Here is an 18636-nt window from a genome sequence, read left to right as displayed (position 1 = left end):
CCGGGGGGGGGGGGGGGGAATCTGTTTTCTTTCATACAATTCCACAAAAATAACTGTCATCACAACCATCCTTGTGGCAGAAAAGTCCATATTTGCCTGCAGTGAAATCCGTCTGCAGCTGCCCTGTGGAAAAGACAGCCAATAATTGGCTTCTTTCACCTCTGTTAACCACGAACAAAAGTGTCATTCAGCTCCCAAATGGACAGAAGGCACCAATGGATGGTCAGCTCGCTGAGCCAATGGGCTGGAATAACAATAACCCTGTAGCATTTTCTTTTTCCTTTTGTTTAGTCTCTCAAAGCCCTTAATTAAGACCCTCACAAAGCACCCCTACAGGCTTCTTTCAATGAGGCATTACACGCCTGTTTTCTTGTATTTAAGGAAGAAAAGTAACAGGGATTTCTGAAACACATTAAGCAGTACACACAATTTCCATGTATTCACAACTGAAATACTGTTACATTTTAGCTTTTAAATATTATCATCAATAAAAAGAAGTTCAAGCTTACTGTGCCCGCTCTTTGCTGTATGTCCCTTGCTACGTCAAGAAAAAAATACAGGTGGTCATAAATCTGACATAACTGCAACAGCTCGCCCAAATCCATCGCGAGCCAGCAGCTCCCAAAACGAAGGCAAGTGGAACAACGCATGTTGATGAAACATCCCTGGGCATCCTGAAGCAGACAGCTGAGAAAGGACCGAGTAATGCAGGGAACTAATTTGTTGAGACTGCACATGACGCACCGGCATTGTCTGAAAATGAGAGCTTGTGAAGGCTAAGGCATATACCACGCTGGGTTTAGTGGCCTCGTGTACAATTAAATATCTGCTTGCATTTAACAGACGTGAAGATAATCTGTACTCCATTACTTAGGACCGAACTGATGTAATGTTTTTATATTAAACAGGACATTTGAGGACTACCTCTGCTTTTCAGCAGCACAGGCAGTCTCTGCTTAACAGAAATGCTTTAGAAACTTGCGATATCGGAGCAAACTACAGCAGCTCTTTTCCTGAACGACTTCTCCCCCAGCCACAAATAGAAAACAAAACAGGTTTAAGAAAACACCATTGAAATACCATCCGTGTAGGCGCAGGCTAGTTTGGGGAAACCTAGTCGTCTAGCCCTTTCCCACTCCAAACCAGCCCGAGTGGCAGGCTAACGTGGCCGCTGGCTTTTGCGGGGCACCCAGTGTGTGCGGTGAAGGGAGCAGGGGTGAGCGGGGAGCACCAGGTACAACCACCACCTAACAAAGCCATCACCCGGCCAGCGATGCTCCAACCCCTCCAGCGTGCTCCCTCCATTGTCTTGTAAATGCCCTTCTCCCGTGAAAGGCGGCATATGGGCAGCTTCCTCGCAGGAGACCAGCCCAGCCACAGAAGGCGCAGCCAAAAACTACCAAAATCATTAACAGAGGGTATTTTTCACGTCAAAGAACCACAGGCTGAGGCTCCGGTAATCTCCAAAACGCTCTCTCCCCTGCAAGAAAATGGGAATAGCCTTTTTGTGACTGACAGAAACCCCACACAACATGAAGAGAGAACAGAATGAAGACATTTTTATTACTAACACCAATCTGAGCGAACACAAAAAGCAATGGTTTAAAATCCTCCTCTCTACACTACCTATGTATCCAGCAGGCATTCTTTAACAAGCACCACTTGGTATAAAGGTTTCACGTGTCTAGGCAAAATGCAACTGGGTATAAATCAGCTTAGATCCTTTTTTATCAATTTTTTTTTTTTAAATATACCAAAGAGTTAGCTGCTTGTATCTGTATTTACATAGTCAAGGAAGTAACTTGCCTTCCAGGAACGGTAATCTAGTGGCAGTACTCAGTGATTTTGCTTTTCAAAAATCAGATTGCCTATTTAGGTATTATACACCGAAATCTCTTCTAGCCTTACCTTAGACTGCTGAATTAAGGCCCCAACAAATAATACAGGACTATCACCTGTCCTACATGGTGTTCTTGTTTCCTCCTCCTACAAGAAAATATGATGTAACTGTACTAAAAGATAAGAGGGAAAAAAAAAAAAGACAATGTCTGCATGGCATGGTTTTGAAGGCCTAACTCCAAGCACACATTTTTGGAAAGCCTGTCCACAAGCCTTTATCAGAACATGTTGTATCACCGACCTTGACAGAGCTTCAACATCGATCAAGCAGGATTTTGCTCTCAAGTTCTGTTATATTATTGACAATTTCTGTGATTATTTACCACAGCAGTTCAAGAGGGACTCCTCTCCAGCAGCGAAGAGCAAGAAAAGTAATTTAAATTCTGAAAACGAGCATGAAGCATCATCCTAAGTGCATCCAACGCATCAGCTACAATCCAAATTCATACCGTGCTGATAAAAATCTCACAAGAGCATCTGATAAAATTGCAATATAATGTAAAAAGGCAAAACAAGAGCCAGCCCCTCCCATGCCCCCCAAAGCCCCAGACACAGCTCCAAGTAGCACATGCAAAGGGTAAGGCTTGCCTCTCACTAGTTGCATGGCTCAGCATCCAGGACAGGGGAATCTCAGTACCTAAACTGCTATGTTCCTAAAAAAAACCAAAAAACACCCCCCCCCCCAAGAAAACCTGTCCAGACATCAGAGGTGCTCGCCAGCGTGGCTTTGTTGGTTAGGAATCGCACCCCAAACTGGACAGTTGTGCTAACCAAATTCAATAGTACAGCTCTGAACTTCTGGATTCTGCCCTAACATGAATAAAAATAATAATACTTACCATTGCTGACCCAAGAATATAAACCAATAAAAAGTTAGCATATTTTCTAATTTTTAAGGAAAATGTATACAAGCAAATGAAATCTTTCACAGAAACCCTCAGTCAAAAAAAACGTGATAGCCATCGCTTGCCATTATAAAGAAAAGAGGTCAAGGAAGCACTTATTACTAGTAATTTTCTTGAAAAGGTTAAGTTCTCTCTTCAGTTTAACTCCGTTCTCCGTATTCACATGACTACACCTATTTAAAACTGAGTAGATTTTAATCAGTAAACTGTCAAGAAAAAAACAGCATACTTAATGCAAACAGAACATTACAAGTATTTACATGAAAAACAAAGACCTACCACATTAACTATCCAGCCCACACTCTTCGCAACTGAGATTAAGGCTTGTCAAGTTTAATCATGTACGTAGGATCAATTTTTTTATATAAACACATCTAATGCGCATGTGTGATGGAAAAGCAAGAGACCCACAAAAGGCAATCAAGTAATCCACCTGTATTTCTAGCCTGCTTGTAGACAGAAATAGCACATGCATCTTTCCGGCAATATGCATTTTACAGATGAACTCCAAGAAGAAAATTGGGCTTGTGAACCCTTGTCTCCTTGGCTATCTCCACACAACAAACACGGGTATATTTTTACTTCATCATAGCTACCCTATAGGCAAGGAAACACACTCTAGCTCCTACCTAAAAGCCACCGGTCAACGTAAATTCCTTTTTGATGTATAAACCTATGTTGCAGTGAAGACAACTATAATGGATGCAAGGTGAACAAAGAATACCCCTCTCAAGCTCCATTAATAAAAAGATCTGGTTTTTCTTGTTCTCACTTATTTCAAAGAAGTCCAGTTTCTTTTGTCTTGAAAGGCTATGGGTTTTACTGAATCAGTAAATTGGGGCCAGTAAAACTTGCCATGCAGCTTGAAACCTGCTCCTAATACGGACACCTTAGTGCTACTGACACCCTGTTTTCCCCATTACCAATTTCATTATTTACTACCATCAACACATCAATTTTTCCAATCTATCACCAGCAAAATTGTGAGGATACTATGAAAAAAAAAAAAAACACCCCCTGAAAGTTGAGAGGATGAAAAGGTTTTTATTGAAACTGGCAAACCCTATCCTCTTTTCATTTTTAATAACAATACACCTATTAACATCAATATTTAAGCTACCAGAAATGAAGTAGTGCTCTGCAATTACGGTGTCAGATCCCACAATAAATACCAACACATCTTATATTCGCTACCACATCCAAAAAGTATAAAGCAGATGTAGTAATTTATTTTAACTTTTACTCAAGGGACAAGTAATCCTGCAACAGATCAGAGATTAGAGCTTTAAGAGATTACCTTAAAATAAAAGGTGAGAAAACATTCAGAACATGATCTCTTTTTGTCTGTTTTTAATCAAACATCAGAATATAATGAAGGCAGTGTAATGTAAAAACATACATGGCTTTGTCATGTTCAAAACAGTTTATTTTTTCCACATACATGAAAACAGTCGATTTTACAAATATATTTACTTATTGCGTAATTAATAGTAGAGTTAAATAATTATTCCATCTTAATAAGAGCACTAGATATTCAGGGGTCCAAGACAAATGGAACCTTTTGCTACTTTTCATTATATTTACCACAAAATAGTTATAATCATGTAAGGACTATTTACAGTAAACATGGTAGAGAAGGAAGCATCCCCATCTCTTTGACTTATCAGATTGTATTTTGCGTAACATACAGATTAATATAAGTTGCAGAAGACAAAGCTTTTAGAACTAATTCTGTACCACCCATTCCAAGAAATTATCGGTCATACCTCCTCTAACTACCACCGACTTAAAATAAAAAAGATTTTAACAAAGAATTTATGCGCTTTATTCCTGTTGGTCTTTACTATTCATGGTTTCTTTTTTTTCCTCCATACTATGTATTAGGAAGGACAGCATGAGGAACAATCAGAAGGATATAATCCTGAGAAATTTCCACAAGATTAAATATGTATTTCTTTGCTATCACAGGAGCAATCAGTCTGGCAGCATTGCATCACATTCATCTCATAGGAGTCATTCTCTTTTTACATTTAAATAGTGTATGACTAAACAACAGCTGCTAGTAAAAAGAAATGGTTGAATTAATGAATGTTGTTTGCTAACTTAAATGTCCTTTCCTTTTTACACGTATCGCCCCACTACAGTATCGAAGTGCAGTGTAAACTGGTGCTTTTCTGCTGAACTCATACCGCCTTTACTTAAGGAAGAAATGCTCAGAGCTTGCTAACTCAGTACATCTAGTAGCTGGATTTCAGCAAACTGCAGCTTAACATGCTATGTAAAAGGTATAAATTACGTTTCCGAGACAGCTCCAGGCGCTGCCTTGTTTGGAGTTGATTACTGAGCAACTATGTTTCTCCAAACAAACTAATGTGCAGAAGGGTAAAGGGCAGTGAAGGTAATTATTGGAAGGAAACCTCTCCCTAGGCCAGAAAAGAATAATTAAGCTTGTGCATGTTAAATCACATAGGGGAAGTGAACACTGAAGTAATCGAGTGTAAGCGATAGCAAGACCTATCTACAATCTTCTTGAAAGAAAATTAAGGCAGGGGGTAATCTAAAGCGGGATTGTTTAGGCAACATGAAGGCAGTATCCCCAAACTTCATTCACGCTTCTTTGTATAAATGTACACGCTTCCCATACACACATGTGCATACCCCCTGACAGCAGAGAAAACGTTCAGTAACCCAGTAATTAAATGAGTATGCTGAAATCTTAAGCAGTTAAATTGCATTCAGCAAGACTGGATCCAACATAGTTTACTTATTGCTCATTAATCTCTCTGCAGATAATATCTTTTTAACAGTTAAAAATGCTTAAAATACGACCAAGATTGTCAATGTTTAAGATGTCTCTTATGCTTCGACCGCCACGGTGTTTTGGAAACTGCCTTGTCTAAATGAATGCAACATATGGGAATAACTGTGATGAGTTTCTAGTCTAGTCCTTCCTCAAAAGCCTTAGGCTATTGTGTGAAAACTTAATGAAAGTCATTTGCACAACCCTGAAAAGCTGGTGAAGAAAAGCTGTAACAGAATCTCCTTCTGAGCCTCTGAGTTGCATATCTGGGGCAAAGCGCCTTTCTACGACATCAGCAATGCACTGTTGCTGCTGACAACATGGCAGCAGAATAGGGGTTGTTTGCAGTTTTAATTGCACAAACTCTTGGTTGTTATTTGCTGAAGCTTCTTGGATGATCTGCCTGTGTTCTCTGAAAAATAACTATGTGCTAACTGCTTTTAAAATATAAAGCAATTTCTAACATCCTATGCACTCCAGGGAGATCTAAACCAAAAAGACACTACTTCATAATGACAGGTTAAGAAGCAATCCCTTTTAAGGCCATGCTTGTGTGTTTGAGCTCCAAAAGGAGAGAAGCAAAATGTGTAATGTAGGCAGACCTTAAGGCCTTCCCGATAATTTTGGAGATACGCATTGTTAAGAGATCTGCTACCAGCCTCAAAAGCAGCGTCTGCTAGCACTGTTCTGCTGTGAGAACCCTTCTGTCTCTTTTACCAAACTTTAAAAATTTATAACTTGTCTCTTAACCCTTTTAGTAAAGCCCTTAGATTAACTTTCAAAGCTGGATGGATATCTCTACATACCAACAGATTTCCATCGATGTACAACAGAACAGTGTCTAGGCAGGGATCCTCACCACTATCATACACAAGGCTTGCACTGCAATGCAAACATACAGGCAGGGCTCAAATCCTGAAGCAGGGTACCACTACTCAATGGTTGTTCTTTCTTTAAGTAAGAGATCCAAAGGACTTTTGTAATACTGAAAATGGTCATACGAAAAAATACCTCTGCATTTTCACTGTTGACTCACACTGTGTTCACCTGTTCTCTTAAAATCAGAAGCTACTTTTCAATTTGACATAGTAGTTTAAAGAAGGGCACCAACAATTAAAACTTACTTAACACCTGGGACGAGTGATTATTGGCACTACATACTTGCTATCCTTTTTCTCCATAACAGCACAACGCAACTAACGTATCGTCTTTTGAAAGAAGTGGGTTTTTTTTAAAAATGTACATATATCATAAACACCACATGGAATGCTCAGTTTCCCTAGTACCTCTAAAGCGTGAAAAACCAAGCAGACACTGGTCGCACAGGAGCTATCAGTGAAACTCCCATGTTCAACCAGTGCCTGTTGAAGAGAAGTACTCTGGAACAGGGATAGTTCCTCAGTGATGCTGTCAGTCCTGAATGCTGCAATACATAAACAGGGCAGGAAAAAAAGGCACAAGCTCTTACTTTAAAAAGCCAGATAAAGTTCAGAATAGTACCTGTTGCATTTTTAGCCATTCAACAGATCCAGCTCCATGTAGGTGACTCCATACCCATTTTTGCCATGACTAGTATTTACTACGCCAAGGTTGTAGATAAAAAAGATCAAAGTCCAGCTGTACTTCACCAAATGGCGGAGGGGGGCCTCCAGTGAGCATAACATGTATTTATCAGACATAGCAAAACAGACATCCACAAATGCCAATTTGCACGGCATTCTATAAAACAGCCCAAAACCAGAAGTGCAATGGGAACCTATGGCAGAATGTGTATTCTGGCCAAGCAGGCTGTCGGACAGTACAGGTATGATGTTCAAGTCGCAAGTGTTCAAGTACACACCTTGCAGTCACCAGGAAACAAAGGAAGTGAACTAAACATTGCCCTTCTATCCATACTGTGGGACATTTATAGCTACGTATTCTCTGCTGGCACAACTGAAGTTCATGGAAGAAGACGTCTTATTGCCATGGTAAGGCAGAATTTCTCAACTTTGTGATTACTTGCACATTACATTCCTATAGTTTGAAGCATTTGTTTCTATTATATTTATTATGGTAACAAAGCTTACATGGGCAAAAAATTCTTAGTCTGGCACGGACATTAAGACAACAAGCAGTCAAGGATCAAACTATACAAAGCTCCCCCAGCCCTCCCAAATACCTTACACAGAGAAGCCTGAAGGGCCTCAGCGGCTCCATACAAACTGCGAGTGTGGAGCAAGCCCCAAGCCATGTCTCCTGCCAGGCAATCGCAGGACAGAGATCAAACAGAAGCCATCTAATCCCACTGAAGATGCCAAAGGACAAACTGGTGGGCAGAGCAATTTGCACAGCAAAGTGGCCTACAATATCAGTCTGACCCTTTTAGAGTAAAATAAATCCGACCAGACTCCGAATTCTCAGAGCTCAATTCACTAAAAAACGGCATTAGGAAGGAGTATTTTTTTTATGTTTATGTTATTTGTTATTATTCCACTATTCTCTATTCCTGATGGCACCCAATCAGCTGAGACCAGGTGATGCACTTTGCCTGAAGGAAATGGGGAATATATTTGGCGAGACAAATATCCAGGGTATTTGGAAATATGTATCAATCTGATGTGTGTTACAGGATTTCTCCCATTGACGCAGTTAGTTATTAGGGCAAAAAAATTTATCTTCTGTGCGTGAAGAGACAATGACAGTGCAAGCAGTCTTACTCTTAAGCAGGATTTCTGATATATTATTGTTTAAACAATAGCCTTCTCTTTTGAACACATTGTTCAAAAGAGCACAATTTCTTGCGTTCAACTGGCACAATTACTTAGGAGAGCTGAAAAAGATTTTTTTTTAAGAGGAAGAACTGGCATTGCTGCACAATTGCAGAGGCTTCTGCTGAAGCAATAAATGACTACCATTTATTATACTCAATACAAATCAAAACCCTGCTTAAAACTCCTAAACATTGAGATACTGCATGTTTTTGGTCTGGAAATGGGAGACCTGTTTTTGCAGGAAGCAGGTTAAAAAAAACCCACCACGTAAACAAACTAGTTGAAATTTTTGAAAATGAGATGTCAAGCAAGAGCAAGTCAATTCTAAATAAATGATTAATTGACCTGGATATTGAAGAGATTTAATGGCTCCACTACACACTGAGCACAAAGCCAGCAGATTTACCCTTGGAAAAGACATGGATTTTCTACACCTAGCAAGACTCACACTAGTTCTGTAAAATATTAACAGTTTGGTCAATATTAGCACATACTTTCCCCCCCCCCCCCAAGTGTTACAACCAACAGCAGTAAAAAAGTACCAAAAGGCAGAAGCCCGTCCAGGTCCAAACCACCAGCAACTACATTCTCAGAGTAGGGGCCCTTACACAGGACCATATCCTTTTCTCTCCCCAGCTCAGCTTTTCCCCCCTCCAATTCCATGAAGACCACCAAGACCCCAAGGAGAGACCTTGAGCATTTAGTGCCTCAAGAGGGCAGCGACTTGAGTGCAACTGAGAGAGATGAACAAGGAGTTTGTAGATTGCTGGTGGCAGCTTTGCAAAATTCCCCTAAAGAACATGTAAGTCTGGGCCTAAACGCATCCATCTTCCAAACAGCGCAGGGCTCCCTTGAGTAGGTTTGAGGGCTCCTGATTTGTAGGAAAAGCCCAGAGAACTGCTGAGAGAGCTACAAGCACGTTTCCCAGTCTGGGCAAGGTTTCTCGCAGTTAAAAACCCAAAACGTTTCCAGGGCTTTCAACCAAGGCACCTGATGGCTCCTTCACAGCTTTTACATGCAAGAATTGAGCCAAGGCCAGATCCACCAGATCTGCCAAGTGAAGAACAGCAGACAGGTCTCCACACAGAAAGACCCGCTGCCCCAAAGAGAGAGGCCTGCACACCAAAGTCACAGGTTTCAGCGTCCCTTCGCTTTTCCAGGTGAATCAACTGTATTTGCTACTGTTCCAGATCAGCATTTAGAAAAACAGCAAGGAAACTGCTGAAGTAAGAGTTATTTTTAAAAACATACGAAATGCAATTTTAACAAGGATAGCCAGGACACCCCTTACATGAAATTTTAGTAATGAAGAAAGGATTGAAGCTAGACACAACCAAGTCCTTTTAACAGACATGGAGCAGCAAGCTTCCCCAGATGTCCTCTCCTGCTCCTGACTCACACCATCTTCTCATCCAAGGTGGTGCTACAACAGAAGCAAACCATCCCTGCTTTCCTGCCGCAACCCCAAAGCCCCGAGTGCAGGAAAAACAAACTCTCACTTTACAGGCTAACACACTGTGGTGTCCCGTTTGGATGACAGGGAACAGTTGGTCCCATTCTGTGCTCTGAAAGGGTAAGTAATGGGCGTAGAGGGAGACAGACCCCAAGGCATGCTCCAGTGGGACCCTCGCATCTGCATTCACATCTTCTGCATCTGCAGAACACCAAATACCAATCACCACAGTGCCCAAATGGTTCAGAAAAAACATCACTTAGTATCACGTATCGGGAAGAATGAAATGCGACCACGGTGAACTCTACCGCATGGTCGCTTTATTAATATTGCATTGCCGAAGCGGCTTTGCTCTACAGCTGGGGTTCTGGTCCCATGGCAGAACACGGCATCACGCAAAGTACGATGTCTTCGGCAAGCGCATTTTGATGGCTCACAGCAAACCTTGTGGCTAGCTTACAGATCTACCATGAAGTTTGAAGCCCCCAGCCCTCTGCCCTTACAGCCCCGTACACCGCTTGCAAAGACGGGAATGAAATATTCCATATGTTTCCTTTGTCAGTGACATGCCTATTGAAAGCCCAGCCATGCCGCTCTCCCCGCTGGGGCACTGGGTCAGACTATTCATCTGTAACCATGCAGATGTCAAGAAGGTAATGGGAAAACTCCCAAACAGAAACACATTTTCACAGAGCAAGGTTATAAAATACACAACTGCATTTGCAGCATTATTAAGCTAAATTAAACAGGTTTAGGCCTCCCCTGCATACCTCTGGAATTGCACATCCATTTATGATTCATTGCTAATTGTGTACCATTTAAAAGTCCGAACACATTTGCTCAAAATTTTAAGGCGAAAAAAGTCCTTGCAAGACCCTAGCATTCCTCCAGGATTGGTTCAGGAGAGAAAAGTAGGAGGAGGTACACCACTTTAAAAAAAAAAAAAAAAAAAAAAAAGTTTTTATATTTTAGTGAGAAAATGCTCAACAGACCTGCAAAGACAGCTGTTTACTCTGAGGGCCTGACTGCTCAGGGCGCTCTTCAGAGTGCTCGAAAAAAAAATAACGCTTTCTCTTTTTGGGAGGGGGGGAAAAAAAAAAAAAAAAAAACCCACCACTTTTTTTCTGTCCCAAAGACAGCACCGTCTGTGTCACTCCTATCCCTTCTTCCAGACCATGTTGACGGTTTGAGGCTCCTCCTGCATTTTTAATGCAAAGCTTACAGGAATTAGTTACTATATTTTTAAAAAAGTAATAGAGTTCTTAAGCTTCATAATAGTTTTTCTACCCCTGAAGAAAAGAATTAACTTTAGTATTTTCTTAACTTCAGATCAAAAAAATACCAAAAAAATTTTCAGACTCAAAAATTAATTCTATTATATCTTCACTGTGCCAAAATCTTGAGGTTGAGTTGTCAAAAATCACCATCCATTGTCTGAATTACCTACAGGTAACAAAGTTACAAAACAAGATTTTTAATTACTTTTAATAAGTAATGTGTACTTATTAATATTAGATTGAATAAAAAGCCAACACTGATGCACATTGAGCATCAAATTTCAACAACAGACCTTACATGTTTTAGAGTTATATGCCAACAAACATCCGGCTACGTTTAAAGCTTGAGAAACACAAGAAACTTTTTTCAATAGTGAAAAATGTATTGCTCTTATCTTCCATATGCTCATAACTTTTCAGGTGTCCTTAATGAATTGTATTCATCAAATAGAAATGCAAAAAGCACACAAGAGAAGCCTATAAGGAATTCATTTTTATTTCTGCCATGCCATGAAGACCGTTCTTCCTTTGAGAAGATATCCAATTAAACAAGATATATTGAATAATATGCTTTTTAATAGGTTTAAAAAAATTTATGTCAAAAGCTTAGCCAACAAAGTTCTACTAACTCCAAAACACACTGTATGACTGAAACAGGCCACCTAAGAAAAATAGGACTTCCCTATAACTCAGTAAGTATAAACAGCAAATATAAAAACACACCAGGAAAACAAGGCTGACAAAAATTCATGAAGTTATATTCTTACTTCCCAAAACCAAACACATTTCTCACAGATGTCAGACCCCAGTCCACCAGAGAATATATATTGGTATCATCTGTTCAAAAATAGCTAACTGCATTTTTTAAAACACGTTATCATATTGGCTCACATTATGTATAATGCCATCAGTTATATGTTCAAATTCAGCAATAGTTTTCAGACACCTACTTTAAACTGTTATTTTTGAGGTCACTACAGTCCTCCCTGTTGTTTTGTAAAAGATGTATATCATTAATAATATAGTTTGACTGGCTGTATGCAGAATATGCTTTCAAATTCAGGGTGAAGCTAAAATACAGATTTCCCCTAATCTTTCAGTGACAGTAATATGTTTCTGGGAAGTGGAAAGTTCTGACCTTGTCACAATCCTGTAACAGTTAAGTTATTCAACAGTAAAATAAAATGCATTCTGCTATTTCAACTATGTATTTTAAAATAAATGACATACGATTTGAAAATATTGGAAACTTTCAACTTCAGTGAAACTCACTGACAGCTGCAGTAACTCAGCACTTTAAAAAAAAAAAAAAAGCCAAAAGGTCAACTGTTTTGCCAGGTAGATCACACGCCGTTTCTGCATGATTTAATTATGCTTTCCAGGCACCCATACATCTAATGCTAGATGTTTCCGATTTGGACATACCAGCTTTATTTGGAACACAAAATTGAATAAATCTGGGCCTGACTCTGAAACAAAGGCTTTCAAAGACGTTTATGGTGAGGACATAGTAACACCAAGATCTTCCTCTCCTCTGTGTGAGCTACTGTGACAGCCATCGCCGCGTGCAATTCTACATCAACTGAACCAGTTGCCTGTCTGTCAGCAAAGGAAATATCAACAGCTACCTCCACATTTCCAAAAGGGTTGTGCAGGGCAACCTGGCGGTGGGAAAGCATTAAGAACCAACATCACATGACCAGAAATCTCTTTTCAGACCAAGGTTTGAGAACATCTTATCAGAAAACTGCAGCAGTACCTGAAAGGCAGGTATGAGAAACTACGGAAGAGTATTTCCCTATGGCAAAATCCTAGGTCGCCACTGCAGCAGACAGTGAGTCTACCAGGTGCGGAGGATGGCCAGGGACCTCTAATGTGGGACATGCTGTTGATACTTCTGTTAACAAAGGTCTCGTAACATTTAAATCTCTGTTGCCTCAATTAAGAGGTTTCTTCACATAGGGACGGCTTCTTCTCCTCTTATCCTCTCTTATGTACCCTCTCCCACCTTTGTCTCGTATTTCTAGCATCATACAGATCTCTCTAATTCTTCCTCAAGCTATTTTTGACTTTCTGCTTCTTCCGTAAAGAACCCCAAAACCACAACTTGGCAGTACAGAGCTGCAGCCTGAAACACATTCATCCCTTAATAGAATAACTGCTGGCCATGAAGTCCCATGCGGCCATGCTGAAGCTAACCAGCCCCATCCACTTCACTCCCTTGCTTATTTGCAAAACAAGAAGCAGGCAAACCTGAGTTGTTGGCAAATCCTCCAGAACATAAACACAACATTAGTTCATGCCCATTCCCAACAAGAGGACCATCTTTAGGAACAAGCTTTTAGGAAAAGCACAAGAGTGGCCGAGAGGAGGGAAGGGAGAGGAGGGTCTCCAACATTCAGAGACACTCCCGGAGCCCCGCAGCTCCCATGCTCTCTAAAATGAGATATGGGTGCTCAGCCCTTCTGAAATATAGGCCAGTAATTTTCTCTGGGTAAATAAGAGCTTGTGTTCTGCAAAAATTGCTGGCTTAGATGTAGAATACAAAACAAATAAAGATCCTTGCGGAGGAGGTTTCTTTGGGTTTTGTTTTGTTTTTCAGTCCTTATATTACAGCTTCCATATTTTCCATCTCAAGTAAATTCCTCTCAAGAACTGAAAAGGTAATTATTTGCTAGTATAAACTTACTTACACTAAAGTCCAACTTTTTTCCATGCTGCAGACTTATCTTAGTATTTATTCCCCAGAGTCACACTTACGAGCCCCTGCCAGTAAGCACCAAACGAGAAGTGACATATTGCTGATACAAATGAGGTCAACATACAAAATAAATGCCAAATACCTGACAAATTACGTGCTATGGCAGGGCACTGGGTTTTCTGGGGGAGGAATAAAAGGAAAAAAGGAAAACACCAAATTTGCTGCCAATAGAGAACATAAAAGGGGTAAAAAATACTTAAACTCTGAAACAACAACTTCACTTTTCTGTGCCCTACCTAAATGTCTACTTTTTTTACACAACCGACAGACAAAATCAGCCAGTTTAAAATGAATCATAAAGACTCCAATTCTTGGGTGAAATCCACTGGAGAGACTGCCACTGGAGCCACCGGACCCTGGTCCCGTCGCCAGGCTCTGCCCACCATCAGGCGCTGGATGCTGCGCTGGCAAACTCAAGTCCCTCTCCTGCCCATGGGATTTCACAGGCCTGCACAAATGTAATGTTTCTGCCAACTAATAGGAATATTCATATTAAAATGACATGATCGTGTCTTTCCAAAAGAAGTATGGAAAGCATGTTTTTAAAAAGACAGAATAAGCCTTTTATTACTTGCCATCACATCACCAGCATATGGCATAGGCAAGTGAAAAACTAAACAGTGTAACTGTAAAACCTTCAAACCTCTAATTAGATAAGGCTTTTCTATCTCAGGAGGACTGCAATTATGCTACATTTTCCAGACTCAAGGTCATGTCTGGACATCTTTACTTTTCACCATAATAACTCTGCTAGACAGCATTCACAAAACCTCAGCCAGGTCCTTACTGTGCTTATCTGACCATAGCAGGATGCTAAATATCTGTGTGTCAGTACCGGACGTATTAGAAGACGACATCTCACATCTACCTACTGCGTTTCATCACCATTCTACAAAAAATAAAAGTGCCAGATGAAAAGACAAAAAAAAAAAAGTGCAAGCTCTGCTGAATGAGAACAGAACCATATCATTTTTCTGTTTATACATAAACGGAGTAGGGAATTAACTTAAACATGAGACAGTGTAGGTACTTCCAGATAGTCTGCATACTGAAAATTAAGACAATCAACTCTCTGCAATTGCTGAAGCAACTTGCAGTATGAAACAAGCGAAAAAAGGATCCTTCACAACCACCACATCTTGATCTTATAAAGCTAGTGCATAACACAGCACACAAAGATGGACAGTATTAGGCTAAATGAGTAATAAAAACCAAAAAGCCAAGACAATCGTTTCATCCTGAAGGTCTATTCTCTAGTGCAGCCAGGGCTCGGAAGCCCTCCCTTCACAACTTGAAGAAAGTAAAATTAAAGCAAGGGACCCTGCCATTCCCTGAAAATACAAGCAAGAAGCACTAGAAGGAAAATTATCAGTACCGTTTTTGTTTTTCAAGTGCCCAAAATATAATAGCAGACACTGAGAAGGGACTGCATTCCTCATGGTTGTCAGGCAAGCCCCTAAAACAGCCAGGCCCTCCAAAAATCTCTTCAAGATGACTGCGGTTGGGACGACTGGAATTTGAGTTCTCAAACTGACACCCATGAGAAACACAAGTACAAGTGTGCCCTACCTTAACTGTCTTCCACTAACATGGATGTCTTCTAGCACACGGCACATGAAATATCATAGCAAAGATCAGGAGCGTACTGCATTGACTAAAAAACCCAAACAAACAACATTTTCACATTCTTGCATAGGCATCTCAACTTGCTGGACGACAGTTATTTTGCAACAAAGCAAAATCACAACCTTCATAAACAGAAAAACAGGCAGCTAGTAATTAGGAGTTACATAAACACCTACCTAAATTACACAGAACAAATGGCCGCCTACAGTAAAAGTATCAGGTAATTATCCCTGGTCATGTCCTCCTGACTCCCTCTGTGTTCCTTCCCATCCATCCCATCCTCTCCCCTCCAGCCCCTCAGAGAGTTTGGATCTAGTGCTGCCACCTCTGTCTTTTCCGAGCACTTGTACATCTCCCAAAAATCTCTTCAAGACGACTGCGGTTGGGACGACGTACTCACCTTTCTTCATTCAAATTCCATCTCTCACAGCACAACGATGACTCAAAAGTAATGAGCAGATACTCTGTCTTTCCAAGCTGCTCGGTCTGATGCAACTGCCCTCACGTGACCACACACCGTACTTCGGTAACCATATAACCCCCCTGCTATGACCCCAGTCCTTCTCTCCCTGCACCCCAGCATTATGGTTATAACGCATTTAGCCAGGTATGAATGCAGTGGAGTGTCTATCCAATGCATGTTCCGCAAAAAAAATCTGCTGTGTTTGGAGGAGCTTTCTAACCACTGCAGTAAGCAAGGAATGAGCAGCAGATCAGTCAAGAGCTGAAGAAAGAGAAGTAAGGAAAGAGAAGGGGAATCCGAAAGGATACACTTTGGAGGCTCTACAGAAATCGCTGCCTGACCATTTGTGGCAGCCCAAGAAACATGGCTGTATTTTAAAAATACACCTTGGAAGTTATGCTAAATTATTAAAATCAATGCAAAGAAATTAAGACTGCAGGTAAACAGAAGTAGTAAAAATTAAACATCAGCCCCTTTCCATGGTTCTCAATTGCCTTGAAACTCATTCACTGCTAACTTGGGTTAACTGTGAGCAACCTTTCCTCAGTTGCTCTCTCCCGGCCAAAGCCAAACCGTGGGCACAACTTTGCTTTAGTATTACAGAACATCGCTTGTAACACACTCTCAGCCATCTCTACGCTACGGACTCTCTGCTGCTACGGCTATAATCAAAAGAAGCCCCGTAGCAACGCTAAGGGGATTTCCTGGCATCGTTATGCTGCCTGACACGAAGCATAGAAAAGCTTTCTTCTCTTCACATAGCTAAGACGCTTTGCCATGACACAAACATGTCAGCTAGGGGGTGTGATGTTATTTTCCTTTTCCTTTTTTTTTGTCCACACAAGCCAACTCAGCTTCTCTGGCAAAACTATACATTGCACAGCCCAAGCAGGTCAGGTATGAGTTTTCTATTGCCTACAAAACTGTTTTCCACATACCCTAAACTTCCAGTGGCCTCGCTACAACAGAGACTATTCAAGCACAGAAGTGCCAAGAAGTCACCCATTTTTTTCCTTCTGTAAATAAGGAAACGGCAGCTAAACACAAATGGGGACCAAAAGTATCCTCCACTGCCACAGAATGAGATAGCGAAAAAGTTTCTACTCGAGTTTAAAGAATGCAAAACCAACAGCGACACAAACTCATCCCAAAACATGAAGTGCGTGCAGGTCTCCTCTCACTTTTGCTGTAAGCCTAAGTCGGCTTCTGGAATTTTACCTGCACAGTAAGTAGGAACTTACAAACGGAAACTCTTTGGCAACCTTATCTCTAATGGGTGTTGGCTATGACGACTTGCACCCAATTAGACAACGAATGCCATGTTGCAGACACGCAGGGATGTACCCAGCCCATTTTACAAGACAGCCAGACAATGTAGTAGCCATAAAACCTCGCGCTTAAATGCGGGTTTTACCAGATAGGCTTCAAGTACTTTATGAAATTGGGTAACATCGCTGGTTTAACCTGTGGAGGAAAGAGAAGACGGTTTACCAGAGAGTCCAAGGCTTCACAACGGCAGCTTCTGACGCCCTACCCCAAACACTCACAAAACACCATTTCTGCCACAGAAAAACCACCACAAAGTGAGCTCCCACTAGCACCATATGAGCACAAAAAGGAACAAAATATTTAAGCGCAGGTAACAAGCGAGACCTGTAACTTTTGCCATTCATCAAGTACTACACAAGCAAAAGGCCCAGTAATCTTTCTCCACCCAGCTTGAACAACTAAAAGAAAAAAGTGTCCAAACAGGTAGGAGAAATTGGAAACCTGCTCAGTAAACAAAACCTCCAGTAACTAAGAATCAGACTCCCTTTGCATATTAAGTGTACGCAAACAGAGAGGAAAAAAAAAAGGTGACATTTTCGAAGGCATACACTACTACCATATTTTGACAACGCAGCAGTTCAGTACCGATCTGAAACCACGCGCCGTAATTTGCTGTAGTGCGCTCTCTATTATATGTTGTAAACGCAGCGAAGCTTTAGTAATAGCAGACCTGACCACTGGCCCATACAAGACCTCAATCCAGCCTGTGAAATCTTTGCTGAGAAGTGGGGCAAGACTGACAGGTTTTATTGTGAAACTTAACAGGTTTGTGGATTAGCAAAACTACCATACTGAAAGCTGCAAATCCCTCTTCCGTCATGTCTCTACGGAAGAGAGTGTTCGTTCCTCAATTAAGGTTTTATTATTAAAGTTATCAAAACTCAGCACAAGATCCACCAGCTTGTGCCTAGTTTACAATACCATAGGACACCGGAGAAACTTTTTTAAGAGTTTATATTTTTCTCCATCCATAAGCAAAACTCGACAAAGCTCCCGAGCCTTATTTACGTTGGTTTTTCAAGGTTCAGCTGTGCATCCCATACCGAGAGATTTTGCAAAAGCGAAGGCATACTTAGTTAACTGGATTTACGCGTGCTGCGGACTGAAAATGCCTTGACTTTTGGGAGAAGATCGGCTAGTCTGGGAACCGGTTTCTGAAGAGAACTGAAGAGAAAGGCGCTTCATTGCGAGGACCTCGAGTAGAGGCACACACACGTACAGGCAGCGATTCCCCCCCGCCTCAGGACGGCACCAGGACTGACCCGGACCCCGCCAAACCCCACCGGGATCTCCCCCCTCGCTCCCACAGGGGCCACAGGACCCCAGCAGCTCCCCCCGCCTCACTCCGCTAACCCTCCCGGCCTTTTAAA

Source organism: Aptenodytes forsteri, unplaced genomic scaffold (genome assembly GCF_000699145.1).
Source record: "Aptenodytes forsteri isolate BGI_AS27 unplaced genomic scaffold, ASM69914v1 Scaffold8, whole genome shotgun sequence".
NCBI lineage: Eukaryota > Metazoa > Chordata > Aves > Sphenisciformes > Spheniscidae > Aptenodytes > Aptenodytes forsteri.
This window is presented reverse-complemented; position numbering follows the sequence as displayed.